This window comes from Kogia breviceps, chromosome 2 (genome assembly GCF_026419965.1).
Source record: "Kogia breviceps isolate mKogBre1 chromosome 2, mKogBre1 haplotype 1, whole genome shotgun sequence".
Taxonomy (NCBI): domain Eukaryota; kingdom Metazoa; phylum Chordata; class Mammalia; order Artiodactyla; family Physeteridae; genus Kogia; species Kogia breviceps.
Genome location: NC_081311.1, coordinates 19,194,081 through 19,210,336, shown reverse-complemented (window position 1 = coordinate 19,210,336; position 16,256 = coordinate 19,194,081). Strand labels below are relative to the sequence as shown.

Below are 16,256 nucleotides of genomic sequence, written 5' to 3'. Positions count from 1 at the left end.
AGCGTCAACAGTAACTTTGGATTGAGAGTTGTCTCTCTACCCAGCTGGAGGCTCTCTCTGTGGCCCAGCTAGCCAGCGGCGCCCTGTGGGCGGGAGAGCGCGTTGAGGAGCAGAGGAAAGGAAAAGGGCGGAGAGAGGGAAGCTGGCGCCCATGCCTCACTCTGATTGGGTAGCGTCGCTGACGACAGTGCCTCACTCTGATTGGGCAGCGTCTATTGCCCTGGCTCCGCCTGTTTTTCTTCCCCAGCGATTGACGGGCCTGCACCGGAGGGGTGGGGCGGGGCGGTGGGAGAGAGAGTGTGTATAGGGGCGGGCGGGCGGGGCGGGGCGAGTGGGGGAGGGGCGGGCGGGGGGCGGCGGTTGGGCAGAGGCGCCTCCAAGGAGGAGGAGGAAGGAGGGCGAGCGAGGAGAATGGCGGAGTCGCGGCTCCTGACGGTAACTAGGGGCCGCTGAGGCGGGAGGGTGCCTGTTGGCCGGTTCTTCCTGCCTTCCTTCCTGCCCGTCGGGCGGTCGAGCTGGCTGTCGATAGGGGGAGGCCCCGCGCGTCCTGACAGGCGCGAGCTGGCGGGGCCGGGGCGAGGCCCGAGGGGCCGGGGCCCTGGGAGGCGCCGCCGCCGCCGCTTTCCTGGGTGCTGTTGCCGGGAGGGCCGGGCCCTTGTAGCCGGCTCTCGTGCGGGGCCCACAGCCGAGCTCCGAGAGCGAGCCGGCCGGCTGACAGCGTCCGGGGCCGGGCCTGCGGTGGCGGCGGGCAACCAGGACAGCGCCCGGGCGAGGACTAAACCGGCTCGAGAACCGGGGCCGGGGGCGCCCGGAGGACGGTGCTGCTCCACTGGGCTCCCGGGGTCACCGCGCCCAAGCTGCCGGGCGCCCCGTGGGCGTGTGAATCGTTGGCGGGGGCCCTGGCGCGGCGGTAGTGCTACGGGGTGGAGTCTTTTTCCTCGCCCCTTCCCCAAAGCCCACTGCGCTCTCCCCGTCTCCTCTCTGTTCCTTGAAGAGTGGTGAGTCGGCTTTGGGTGTGTTGCTTGGTGAAGCGAGTTGTAGGCATCCAAGACTGCTCTGTTGGACATGCCTAATGGCAACCTCTTTCCGCGCTAGGTTTTAGGGACAGAGGAAAAGTACTCTTCTTTCCCGCCCCCCCCCCCCGCCCCATGCTAAAGGGAGGCTTCAGGACAAAACGATTTTTCCCCAGCCCCTCAGTATCCATTGTTTTGTACCATCCCCCTCCCCCCCCTTCCTAGGTAGAAGAATAATGACGCCAAGCCATTAATTGCTCCTTTTTAAAAAAAAATCTACAGAGGGTTTGTGTAATTGTGTTAATATGGATGTACAAACAGGTGAAATTAATACCGTTTCGGTAGTTGAAAAGATGATTTTGAGTGTGTGTGTGTGTGTGTGTGTGTGTGTGTGTGTTTAAGCCTTCAACCCTTACAGTTGGTGATTTGATTTTCTTGTTTGTTGCTTTGTATCATAATGGGGGTGATAAGAATAAAAGAGGAAGCAATGTTTTGCAACCTACCCAAAAAAATGTTTTCGAAGTCTCTGGGGATGCTGAAGCAAAATTGGGTTGCAGATGTGGACTGTATAGTATTTGCCTCCCTCACGATAAGTACCAACAGTCTACATCTAAGTTTACACCTGTGCAATTTTGTACACTTCTTCATAAATGTCAGCACTTTCTCATATCTGTTCAGAGTAATGGATAATTGTATCTAAAACTATTTTTTGTTATGTTTTTCAGAATCTTAGGGTACACTTGTGTAACTAAGTATCTTATCTAAATGAAGCATCAACACTGAAAGATTGTCTTAATTTTAGAAACCTCAGTTTATTAGTTGCTAACCTCCACCCTCAGCTTTACATGCCATAGCCCTTGTAACTGTTACTATGTATTCGAGGAGATGTAGCTATTGGGTACAATTTGTAATATTCAGTAAGCTTAGTTCATAGTTTGAATTTGTCAAGTGTTGATGTTTTCTATGTGACAGTGACAAGAATTATTAGGAATAAGTATGTAAATGACCATTCCCAACATAAGGATCTTAGACTGAATGTGGTAAATCTTTTAAATACTAATTTGGAAATCAGGTACACTGTAAAAGTTTTATTTAACTATGAATATGCATTTAAAAATAGACGGCAGAGAAATAAAGCCTTTGTCTTAAGTTTTGTAACTTTCAAATAGCTTAAATGTAACATAAAGCTGACATATAAAACTGTATTCTTGAAATGCCAGTTTGGAGATATGGACTTGGCCTATCTCTAAGGTTACTACTTTTCCCAAAGTGTTTGTTCAGTTTTTGAAGAAGACATTTATCTCAGGTTGGCACTTGTTTTCTGGGTTCTGATTGTTAATACAATTTTCAAGTGTTTAAGATTTTCTCTTATTTGTTATGAATTGTTATGGATTAAAGAGTGATATTAAGAAATACATTAATAATTTCAGGTGGTTTTTTTTTTTTTTTTTTTTTTTTTTTTTAGTTTTTAAACTACTGTATTCAGAAACTTGATCAGAACTGTGTTTTGATAATTGTAGCAAGTAAGACTCATACAACAACTTGTGAACTAGAAACCAGTCAGAAATTTGAAACATTCCACTTTTCAAAAGGAACACTAAAATGATAAATTCTTTTGTTATGCTTGCTGGAATTATACTTTTTAAATATTATTGTTTCTTCAGTGACTTGGGACAGGGCTTGTCCCACGTTCAAGAGAGATATAAACTGGAATTCTATGTGGAATGCTCATAGATGGCTTCTGAATAGCTGCTGGTATTTTTTTTGCTTTGGCTTACCTATATGGATTTTGAGGGGAAGCGTGAATAAAATTGAAATTCTTTGTTATCCAGACAGTTAAATTGCATTCATATTTGTTTTAGACATATGCTGGATTATCAATATTTGTTGTGTAATTTAATATTTCTGTAAGATGTGTTCTTTAAACAGTTTGAATAGTTTTTAAATTTTATATATCTTATGAGAAAAAATATCAAAATCTGTTGTGTTTTTTTACTAAAAAATATACACTAACTCTGACATGCAGATGTAAGGATGAAGTTTTTTGGAGGTTGACGATTAAATGAAAGACTATATCTTTATAGGATTCAGTTCACTATATCATTCATGTATCATTCATGAATGAAAAAGTGTAGAATCTATGCTTATAGTAATAAAAACCCCAAACAAGGCCAAAACACCCCCAAAACAATTAAAAAAAACCCTGAAAAACAAGTTGACCCCAAGTCCTTCAGTGAGTTCTGAGGTCTATAGCTTGGGCTTGGTGGAAGTGTTCTTTTTTTTGGGGGGGGGGCGGTGGAAGTGTTCTTGAACTAGTTTATAAGATATCAATTAGGAGAGGAAACTTAGATACAGAAATGTCAAAGTTTTATTTTATAAGACTAGTGGAGAATTAGTAAATACTTTGTTATAGATGAATTAGAAATTGGCTGTTATTTAGCAGCAGAGTGGTAAAATACTTTTATGTGGTACTTGAGAAATGAGTACTGCAGATACTAAATTGGTAGCTGTTTTTGCTTATTGTTGGACTTACATTTCATGCATTACATGTTATACATTAGGACTTACATTTCATGCATTACATGTTATATATACATTAGGTATATTATAATTAATTTAAGGTTAAATCTTTAACCCAGTAAAGAATATATATGTAAAATTTGCTATTCCTGTCTTCTGAATTTTACATTGTATCAAAGTTGTGTGCTGTAGGTCTTTCTGGAAATATTTTTTTCTGTTAATGTAATAAAGTTTGTATTTTCCTAACTACACTGACTTTTAAAATATGAAAAATTTCTGATTTACCAGTGACCTATGGTGTGCTTGAACTTGATATATTATAGAGTGTTCTGAAATCTAATTGTCAACCAATGCAGGTAGAAAAGAGCATGCATAAGTCTAAGAAACTGAGTTATGTTCTAAAATATGTAACTGCATTATTTTAAGGTAAACTAATGTTCCTTCTGTCTTTGGCATTTTCTCCTGATTCCAAGTTTTTTAGCACATCATCTTTAACTCAGCAAATCAAAGTTCTAACATGTGAAATGAGTATTCTAATTACAAAGGGCTCTCCAGCTTTTGAGATGTTGATAACATGTGCTTTTTGAGAAAGTAAGATATTCCCATTATCAAGATTTAAAGAACTAATTAGATTATTTCACACTATATGTCTCATTCCAACTTTTCTAAAGATCAGAACTGATTGCAAAAAGTAGCTCATGCTGTAAAAGGTAAAGGTTCTTTTATTGGAAAGAATGAACATATTGCTTGAAGCTAAAACATTACAGGTGACTTTAAGAGGGTATAATTGGTCCCTATGTGAAATGAACCGGAAAGACTTATATGAAGTATCTTGGCATGTCTATCTTCTAATGTTCATAGCACTGTGAACACACAATTTAAGCATTTTATTTGCCCTCAAACACTATTTATAAATCCTGAAAATTTAAGTAATTTCACAGTTGACAGGTAAATCTTTTTTCTTTTAGTTTTTCTGATGTCTTTGAGGTAAAGTGGAAATGACTTGTTCTGACAAGGATAATGTCTAGGATTTTGAGTTAGTTTCATCAGTTAAATTTGGGCTTTCTCAGTGTCCACTTTTGTGTTGTACAACAGTCCTTCCTGGTTTCAGGACTTTCACAATTTTGCAGATAAGTCTTTAAGTTAACTTTTAAATTTTGTTCTATAAATATTTCTTACTAACTAGTTTCATACTCACTAATGTCATAGACCTTCTACTGAGTGCCATGTGTGTCCCATACTGTGAGGGAACAGGAATAAATATACTATGTTTCCTGCTTTCAGTAAGTTCATGGTTTGCTGCATGAACGGGACAAGTAGTAAATTGTTTTACAATGTGACAAGCACGTTGATAGCAGTATACACTGAAGAACTCAGATGAGTTAAGATTCAGACTGCATGTATAACCAGCAATTCTTACTGAAGGATACAACCTGAACTAACTCTTGAGGAATAAGTTGGATAGGTAGAGGGTAGAAAAAGCATAGAAGTTAGAGATGTTAAAGTCCATTTGGAGAACTGCAGGGAATAACAATTTGGAGTCCATGTATGACCTGATCTTTTAAGTGATACAGTAGGCTTTCATTAAAGTTATCACTTTTAGAGATTGTTCTGTCTTGTGTACCTCATTTAATTTGGGCCTTGAACTATGGATCTCCATTAATGTTGGGGAGCTGCTCCAAATTATTATTTAAAACTTTTAACTGTATATTTTCCATTAATATTTTAATTAAATACAAGAACATGTCAGCCTAATGTGGAATAATTCTGAGAATTAGAACTTGGATAATGATAAAATGTTTCAAAATCATATTTAAATATATTTTTCTTAGCATGTATGCATCATGTTAAGGTAACATTTATGAATTTCCTTCCTTAGAACTCACGGTAAGGTTTTATTATACAAACATTTAAAATGCACTCTTGTGAGAACATTAGAAACAACCTCTTCTCATACTTATTTCAAAGTGTCACTGTTTGCTTCAGGTAAGTCAGACTGTATGATCAGCAGTTATATCCTGGTAGAAGTCTTTATATGGCTTTATATGATTTAAAAGTTCTCTGAACTTGAATATTAAGTAATTTTTCATATAATATGATTTAGTACTTATTTGAGGGCACAATGAGGGACCTTATTTGTCATTCCAAACTTCATTCCCTCCAAAGTACCATAGTTTTCCCATTTTAAAACATTCTTGTATTGCTTGTATAATGTTATTTTCATTTTAGAAATCTGAGAAATCCTTTTTAAATGTTCACGTTTTAGCAATTACCTCATAAAAATTATAACATCTCACTTATCTCAAGGTTATTTTTTAGGAAACTAAAACGTTTCTGGTATCATCTCTTTGGATACAACCCCATGCTCTCTGCACCTGGCTAACTTCCTAATTGCCCCTCAGGCATCCATATCATATCCTTTGGGAGGCCTTTGATCTCTAGTTAGGTTCTCCTGTTTTAAGGTCCCTTACCACACCTGTATTTCCTTTTTATAACACTAAATTATTTTTGTAATGATGTGTTTGTCTTTTTTGTTAGACTGTAAACTTCATGATGAGCATCAGGTCTGTCTGCTGCCTTTACTACCATTTCTCCAGTATACAATGTCTTGACTTTGTAGGCTCTTAATAGAAAAATAGTTTAAATTAATAGTCTAGGGCCTCCAAACAGTCCACTGAAAAGGACGAAGAGTTGTCATAGTGCTTTTGCTCTTAAACACATTTCCTGCTCTTAGAATGGCCCTAGGTCTTAATTGAGGGTTCTCTAAACTCTTATAATGTACAATTTAAAAAAGTTTGTTAACCAAATGTAAAAAGGACTGGGGTACTCCTCGGGGCCACATGAAAGTTGAAAATAAAAGCAAGGGTAAAATACTTAAAAAGCAGATACAACACATTTAAAAGAATATAGCAGTTTAAGGCAAATTTATGGGATAAACATTTGAAATCTTTGTAAGATGTCATTTGTTTTATATGGAGAAGAGTGTAGCAGAAATGATGATGTAAGATCATGGCGAGATTAATTGCTGTTAGTAAATTTTGCTAGAGATGACACAGGAACATGTATTATATTTCAGAAAGATTTCCATCTAAAATGATACAATTAAGAATTTTAATGTGTTAACCTTTTGTTATTGGGAAGATTCGCTTAATGAGACAAAACGTTAATAGGTATTCGAAGTATTTACTGAGTAAAACTAAGCTGAAGCAAATAATTGTCTGAAAGTACCGAATCAGTGTAGTATAATATTACTGCCTTAAAAGTTTGTAGGTTTTATACCTACCATGTGTTTATGTACTGAGGTATGAAATATGTAAAATTGAGTAACAACATGTTTTTATCAGTTTTGAATGAAAACATACCTGTTGCAACAATATGACAAAATGACAAATATTTCCGCAGCTTTTAAACTGTTAAAGAGAGTAAGTTATTTATTTATTTATTTTTGGTATTTCTTGGTAACCTGGACTGGAAAAATTAGATTGCAGGTCATAATTACTTCTTTGCTTGGGTGACCTGAAATAGATTATATTTAATTCAACTTTGTTTTTTATATCTTCTGGGATAAAGAATTTGATATTTCACTGAAGGGATTTAGTTCTGGTTCATATAAATTGCATTTTGTCTTAGTTTTGTAACCTGTTGAATTCTCTTGAGTATTATAAGGATAGTTAAAAGAGTTAGTTATTTCTTATTTGTTGCTAAAACAAATATTGGTTTATCTACCATGTGTTAATTACAGCTTTAAACTCATAGAAATGGGATGCTTATATACCAGGGAGCTTAAAATAGTAAGGTTTTATGATTTAATCTTGAAAACAGTTATTTCTGTACTTTGGAAGTACAGATTTGAAATTCTTAATACTAGAAATATGGCCTAGTTTCAGAACACCCACTAAGCAACTGTGGAAACTCAGCATGTTAAATGGCTTGTAGTGCTGCAATATTTTTTAATTTTTCCCACCTCCTGTTATATAATAGCTTATAGTAGTACGCACAAAACATGAGTATTTAGGACAAGAACAAAGTGTATTGAAGCTCCAAAACATGTGAGACTGTGTTGGGCTTTGGGCAGTAAGGACCTAAAGGTGATCAAATATAATGATGGTCAGTGAGTGAATGAGTGACATAAATCACGTAGTAATGTTTTAGGTTGCAAATGAGGCGTGAAAAGCAAGAATTGTTTTGGGGCTTGAGAAAAATGACTTTTAAAAAATGGAGTCACTATTTTTGAAGCACAAACATTAAAAAAAATTCTATTAAAATGTAATATTTTCATTTAAAAAGTTTGACAACTGATGTAAACATTTCCATGATGCTTGTGTACAGGACTTAAATATTTCAGTGGAAATAATTTTAAACATTTCCCCTAGAATGTTGTGCAACCCAAACGTTGCAGCATTGTGTCAGACTGTGAGAACCAGATACTGAAACTGATTAGAAACTAAATATAAAGAATGAAATCTACTAGTTTATATCCATTGTTCAGGATAGTATATTGTGAAAACATTTGATAAAACATATTTACCAGCTTATTTTGTTAATTAAAAAAGGGACTAAGTTGATTTACACTAATTATAATATCAAGCAAGTGGATATTAGAGTTAGATGTTTCAGTTTAAAGATTTTTGTGATATGAAAAAGGAATGACTTAATAAATTTACCTTAAAAGTCAGCTGTATAATTTTTATAGAGTCAGCTCTGTCAACAGTGCTTTAATGCATAACTAAGTATCTGCATACAAAAATATAAAAAACTTATCTGACCTTTTTTCAACAGGAGCTCACTTAATGCGTGACATTTCCATACACACACACACTGCGATAATTGATATAATAATAATGATCCTGTGGCAAGATCTTGAAGATTTTTGTTTTATCAAAGAAAGTTGAAATTGTTTCATATAATTGGAGTTTTGCTATATTTTATTATATTCAACTTCTTTGAAGATGAATGATCTGCAAATGTAGATTCATGTCTAAAAATAATTTATTAATTGACACATCTTTTTTCTGACCATACCATTATCCAGTTTTTATAACTAACAATTTGATAATATTTGAGTTGCTTCTGAGAGTAGTTGAAATTAAGTAAAGCCAAATAATGTTTATTTCTTTCTGCATAATTTAAGTACTATATCACTTGCAACCTGTAGATTACTAAATGGGATTTACATCTTTGTGGTGTAAGAATTTTTTTACATCACAGCTTCTGTAAAGTAGGTGGGAATCATATTTTGCAACTATAGTCACACAATAGTAGATAGTACATACCAGTTGGGAACTGGTTAGATTTAATGTGTTAAATTACAAAAATGTGTGGATTTTTAAAAATATATATATTCAAAACTATAAGCAAGGGATGCCTTTCAGTATTTAGAGTAGCTTCTGATGGGAGAAATTCTTTATTATCCCTAAGTTAAATTGGGCCTGGCTGCTCAACATATTTCTTTTGATATTGTATGAGGAAGATTTTTTGCTTAAGGATATTTTAAAAAATGTAATACAGAGATAACAAGATTATATTTTTAAGGCCCAAAATGCATGGTGTAAATCCTATTTTAACAGCTATTAGGACGACTAGATAAATAATTAGTTGAACATATGGTCTTCATCTAAATAATCTCAAAAATGGACTATGTGAATGTGAGAAAGGCTATTTGTTTTATAATAATGGCAACTTAATAAATACTGATTCTTAAATGTAAGATACCTACCTTGAGACCACACTTCTAATCTTGCTATGTGTAGTAAATTTTTTTTTGTTTATATTTTTTTTCTGACAGTTTCTGAAAAATAGTTTATAGAATGAGTAATGGAAAGGATTTATAATCAGATAAGACCTAGTGAAAGAATGTGTGGGTTTATACATACAAAAAGCAGTTAAATGTAATTAATTTTTAGCTTAAAAGTACTGAAAATTATTTGTTTAAGTTGAAAATACTTTTTGAATACTGTAGTCACCTTAGTGCATATAACCTAAGATAGCAATTATATTTTATCTCTTGTGCTTTACACTGATAATTAGGTAACAACTTTTTGATTTATTGCCAATTAGGCCATGTTAAATGAAGAGTAAAGTGTATGTTGGGAATACTTAGGTTCTGTGTGACGATTTGAGTTCATTGGAAAGAAAGGCAGTTTAAACAAATATTCACAGGCAAATCTTTTTTTGAGATCGCGTGGCATAAGTTTTTCAGATAAAGTTTGCTCAAGATATTTGATGTTTATTATTATATCTTAATCATATTGAGAGATTTAAATCCCTTCTACCCCACCCCTGCCTTTTCTTTTGCTGGAGAATCTTGCAGTTTATATAAATATAGTGAGTTGAAGTGTTATACAAGAGAGCTGTAGTCTCAATTATGGATTGACTTTTAGGTCGAGTAAACAGAAATTTTCAATTCTTTGCTTAAAACTTCTGTTTACTCAGAATCAAAATTGTGTAATAAGTCTTATTCTTTCCCATAAGAAAGAACACCAGATTTCTTGAAAAACTCTCATGTATTTGCTACTATATAAAATTTAGTCCTTCTCCACGTCAGTCCAAGCTATTTCATCTTGCCTCTTTACCACAGGGGGGAAAAGCTGAATGAATGAATTTAGAGGTGCTATGAGTTGTACACTCCTGGCATGATTCTAATTAACATGGACTAATACAGAGCATTTTATTTCTTTATTTACAGCTATTTCTTTAGCCTCCCTGAAAAGTACTCTCACCTCATGTTCAGTCATGTTGTTTAAGGATGTGTTTTTCCATTTCTCTCTGAACAATAACATTCCCTTGAACATGTTAATTTTGGGTGCTTTCTTGATCTTTGGTCTTCCAGTTTTGAAGATTCCTTTTTTGACTTTTGAACTACAAAAATATATAGCTTTATGTGATTTGGAGGGGAGAGCAGTTTATTGTCCTTTAAACTACGTAAAAGAGTAAGGAGCGTTTCAGATCTTTAAAAACAAAGGAAAATAGTTGAAATCTTGCCATTTTTAGGTATTCATTTAAAAATCTGAGTGATTTAGAGTTAATTTTAAGTAGAGTATAGGGAAACTATGCAATGAGAAGGTTTTTGTCTTTGCTTATTGTTCAACTATTTTCAGCAAGTGTTTACTACATGCTTATTGAGTGCTTAATAAAAAGTTCATCGTGTCTTTGAAGTTGTAAAGTACTTTAGAGTAAAAATTTTAAGGAGGCTACTATTTAGTAAGGTAGATAAAGCCAAGTTAACAAATATTTATAATTCTTTCAGTAAATATAACTGCCAGGTATTATTTATAACTATTAGGATGCAACTGTGAAAAAGAAGGCTCCCTGTTTTCCCACTACTTTAAATGAGAGACAACTAACTTGACAAGTATGATACAGTGTGAAAAATATTCTAATAGGGGAAATTTTAAATGGGAGCACAGTGGGGGGGGTGGGGGAGGCAGTATTCAGAAAGGCTTTTGAGTAGTCAAGAAAGGCTTCCCTGACTTCTGAACTGAGATCTGAAGGATACATGGAGTTAGCTCAGTGAAGAACTTGTAAACCTGTTTCTGGTGGAATGAAGTAGCTCATGCAAAGTCCTGGGGACAAGAGATAGTAGGACTTGGCTATGGGATCTGAAAGAAGTTCACGTGACCAGAGGACAAGGTGGGGAATGTTGGAGTTATGGCAGGAGAAGTCAGGGGCCAGATCTTGGGAGGCTTGGTAGTTATTGCTAAGAATTTTGGATTTTATCCTGAGGGCTATGTTTGTGGGGCCACCCACTCTCCCCTCCAAGCGTTCTAAATTGGACAGTTGCTTGATTAGATTTGAATATTTGAATGATCACTCTAATTACAGTGTAATGATTAGGTTAGGAACAGGACGGGGAGTGCATGTTGTGAGACCAGTTACAAAGTTATAAGAAGAGAGTATTCAGTGTACCCTGGAACAGGGTAGTGGCATTGAGAATGAAGAGAAGTTGAAGAGTCAGGAGAAGTTTTATGGGAAGAATGGGTAGGATTTATTGATTGTTAGGATATGTAAGTTGAAGGAGAGAGAGGAGTCAGGATGACTCTAGGATTCCTGACTCCCTCCCACTCTTTTTAGTTGATTCCTCCTTAGATGTTATCTCTTTTAAGAAGAAGCCTGAGTCCCCCAAACTCCAAGACTGGTTTAAGTGCCTTCTCTTTGTGCTTCAGCAGCTCTTACCACACTATCTTTTTGCCTTTTCCACTTGTTGGTGAGCTTACAGGTAAGGACTTTGCTTTGTTATTGTAGCATACTTAGTATCTTGCACAGTTCATAGCATTTAGTATGTATTAAATAAAATGACTGGATGAAAATATAGTTTTTATATTTATAAAAATTGAAATATTCATAAATGGAGGGAAAGACTGGTTTCTGAACTGCCAATATTCAAAAACTTGGTTTATAACTTCAATGTGAATCAGATCACTCCAGTACTTTTGAATATCTCTTGTAAAAACAATGTACATTACAATTCAAATCTGAAGAATTGGATATATTTAGTTCCTCATGAGCTATTGTAGACTAATTTAAATGGGCTTTGATTATGTTGAGCTTCTCTTGTATTATATATTCAGGTTTTCTTTATAAATACATTTTGTTATCCTTTGTCAGGTTAAAAGTGAACATAGCCAAACTATCATTTTCTGTTTCAAAATGAAAATAGCTTTTTTCCCCCTCCCTGATTATCAAAGGAGGGAATGCTTATTGTATATTTAAAAAATATAATACAGCAATAAATAAAAGTGAAAACCATCCTAATAACCAAGGGTAAACATTGCTATCATTTGATGGGTGTTTTTTAGACTTTTAAGATTTTATATATATTTTATATATATATTTATGAACAATATGATTAAGTTAAATCATCCAGAGAAAAAATATAATTACATGTATTTATATGTGTGTGTATATATATACACACATATATATATATATATACAGACACATACACACACATATATATATATCTCCTTCATCGGAAGAATTCTGATAACTAGTATGTAAAATAACTCAATAGTAACGGGGTGCTAAACTTAAATTCCTACAGGAGATCAGGCAGGTAACATAAGTGAACTCAGTAAGGTTAATATATGAGTTTTATTTTTTTAAGATGTTGGGGGTAGGAGTTTATTAATTAATTAATTTATTTTTGCTGTGTTAGCTCTTCGTTTCTGTGCAAGGGCTTTCTGTAGTTGTGGCAAGCGGGGGCCACTCTTCATCGCGGTGCGCGGGCCTCTCACTATCATGGCCTCTCGTTGCGGAGCACAGGCTCCAGACGCACAGGATCAGTAGTTTTGGCTCACAGGCCTAGTTGCTCCGTGGCTTGTGGGATCTTCCCAGACCAGGGCTCGAATCCATGTCCCCTGCATTAGCAGGCAGATTCTCAACCACTGTGCCACCAGGGAAGCGCCCTATGAGATTGTTGAGTTGGAGAGCACTGGGTGGGCACAACTTCAGTTTAGCACCAGTTGCTTTTTGTCATTAAGAAATGTTAACCCAGTGGTGCCCACTTTTTTTGAATTTTTAAAAATGAAAAGTAGAGGTCTGAATTTGTATGTGAAGCTCCCAATTATTAAATATTGGCCCTTTAAGAAAAATTTAAACCACAATGTGTGTTAAACGTAGTGTAGCTGTGGTCTGTTTTTTGTCTGAATACCACAAATAGTGAAAGAATGGAAAGATTTGTTCACTCTCACTAATCAAGGAAATATAATATATCATTTTTCATACATCAGATTGGCAAAAATGAGAACAAATAATGGCAATATTGGGAGAGTATAAATTGATGCCGTCTCTTTGGAAGAAGACAGTTTGGAACTACCCATAAATATTTAAAATGCACATTAGATTTGACCAAACAGTCTGCTTTCAGGAATCTGCTTTATGGAAATACTGGTTCCTGTGTATGAAGATTTATGTTCGTTGAAGCATTATTTGTACTGGCCAAAAAAAAAAAAAAAGGCTAATAGAAGCAACCTAAATGTCAATTGATATGAGAATGATTAAGTAAATTATGGTGTAGTCATACCATAAATTATAGCAATGTAAAGGAATGAAGTATATCTGTATTCTTATAGAGAAAGAGTCCATAATTTACTGTTTATCATTTATGAGCAGTTATAATTTTATACATAAATTTATACTGCATGTGTATGCTGTGATTTTAAATGTCTAAATGATACTCCATTGTGTGGCACCATTAATTTATTGAGACTACTGATGTACATGTAGGTTATTTCTAATGTTTTGCTATTTATATGCACATTGCTATGAACACTTTTTAACATTTGTATTTGTAGTGTTGTCTCCAAACAAATATCCTTTGTATATTATGTAGTAACATATTACATATCTGAACTTTCATAGGTACTTTGAAGAAATACTTTTGTCTCTGAGAGTTTGCTATTTATGACCTTTGATCTGAGTAAATGTACCTTAGGCATGGTAGTCAGAGAACTAATCAGAAAAATGGCATTGTGTTCAGTCATCCTAGATTCCTTAACATTTTTAAGGGTACTGATTTTGTGTGTGTGTGTGGTACGTGGGCCTCTCACCGTTGTGGCCTCTCCCGTTGCGGAGCACAGGCTCCGGACGCACAGGCTCAGCAGCCATGGCTCACGGGCCCAGCCACTCCGCGGCATGTGGGATCTTCCCGGACCGGGGCACGAACCCGTGTCCCCTGCATCGGCAGGTGGACTCTCAACCACTGCGCCACCAGGGAAGCCCCAGGGGTACTGATTTTTATCTGATCAGTGTATGCTTATGATACAAAGTCCAGAAGATACAGACATATGAAGCAAATCTCTCTCCCACTCTGAAACCTCTTCTGCCTGGTTTCCCTTCCTAGGAAACCACTATCAGTTTTGTGTGCACCTCTACAGATAATTTATACATATATAAGCATATATTAATATATTAATTTTTTTCATAAATGATAGCATACTATGCTGTTCTACAGCTGGGTTTTTCTCACTTAACTATAACTAATCAAATACTTATGCAGTGCTTTGTATGTTCTAGACCCTGTTCTAACAAGCATTTTGGTATCCATTATTAATCTTCACAACCTTGAGAGTTGTGATAATATTATTTATCTCCTTCTTACGGAGGAAGAAACTGAGGCATAGAAACTTTAAGTAAAATGCTAATAAGTTGTGGAGCTGGAAGTTGAACTCCAGCAGTCTGTCTGCAGAGTCCTTACTATTAGCCAGTATGCTTTACTATCTCAATTGTTTAATACCAGTACATGGTTGTTACCCCATTCTTTTAAATAATTACATAATATTTCACTGAATGAAAAATAATTTATGTAACCAGGCCCTTGGTGATGGATATTTAGGTTATTTGAATATATTGTTACATATAGTGCTACAGTGAATATCCTTGTGTCTATATAATGCCTATGTTATTTTGAACATATAGAATCTGCCTGTATTTCATTTTCATCCTTTCAAATTTGGGCAGGGTGGGGTAATCTAGTATGCATAGTTATATTTTGTTTTGTGATCTACTATCAGACTTTTTCCTTTAATGAGTGTATTTAGTTCATCTATATTTATTATAGCTTTATGCTTATTTCCTCATCTTTTATAGCTAAGAGATTAAGACATAGATCAAGCTGTAACAGTTGAAGTATATACTTAAAGGTATAAAGCAGTACAGTATAAAGGTGTAAGCGTACCTTAGTCCATTTCCTCTCCCAGTTTTTGTTGTTTATATAACATTGTTGGGACTGTAATATATACATTATATTCTGTAGCCATAAACATCTCTCTTTTTTTAAAGTCTAAAGCCAATAATGAAATGGAATCTATGCTCAAACTTGTCCTTTTGTCAGTAGTTTTTTTTTTTCTTCCAGTTTTGTTAAGATATAGTTGACATACAGCCCTGTATAAGTTTAAGGTGTACAGCATAATGATTTGACTTATGTACATCATAAAATGATTACCATAATAGATTTAGTGAACATCCATCATCTGATATAGATATGAATTAAAGATTTGTACAAATTAAAGAAATAGAAAAACTTTTTTTTCCTTGTGATGAGAACTCTTAGGATTTACTTTAAGAACTTTCATATGTAACATATAGCAGTGTTAATTATGTTTATCATACTGTGCATTACATCCCTAGTACTTGTTTATCTTATAACTGGAAGTTTGTACCTTTTGACTGCCTTCATCTAATCTCCCCTCCCCCTGTGGTAACCACAAATCTGATCTATTTTTCTTTCAGGTTTTTTTGGTTTGTTTTTGAAGTATAATTGACCTACAGGACTGTGTTAGTTCTGGTACACAGCATAGTGATTTGCTATTTCTGTACATTTCAAAATAATCATCATGATAAGTGTAGCTACCATCTGTCACCATACAAAGATATTATGTAATTGTACTGTACATTATAATGTACATACTGTAAATTTCAGACCCGTGACTCATTTGATTTGTAACTTTCGTACCTCTTAATCTCCCTCACCTATTTCTCTTCTCCTCCACCCCTGTAAGCATCCACCTGTCCTCTGTATCTATGACTCTGTTTCTGTTGTGTTATGTTTGTTCATTTGTTTTGTTTTTTAGATTCATATATAAGTGAAACATATGGTATTTGTCTTTCTCTGTCTGACTTATTTCACTTAGCATCATATTCTCTAGGTCCATCCATGTTGTCATAAATGGTAAGATTTCATTCTTTTTTAAGACTGAGTGATATTCCATTGTATATACCACATTC

At 35.4% G+C, this 16,256-nt stretch overlaps 1 protein-coding gene across 5 annotated transcripts in view; it reads left to right on the top strand.

Moving 5' to 3' along the window:
• SHOC2 (SHOC2 leucine rich repeat scaffold protein) overlaps positions 1-16,256 on the top strand; it is a 104,678-nt gene that overhangs the window by 533 nt on the left and 87,889 nt on the right. The window contains exon 1 of one of the 5 annotated variants that reach the window (XM_059051962.2): positions 325-435. The exons of 1 other annotated variant lie outside the window; for it this stretch is intronic. The gene's annotated coding sequence lies outside the window, so the exon portion shown is untranslated. Of the gene's footprint in view, positions 1-324; positions 436-619; positions 999-16,256 lie in introns of those variants that run through there. 3 more of the 5 variants (XM_067024684.1, XM_067024682.1, XM_067024683.1) reach the window with 3 other exon arrangements.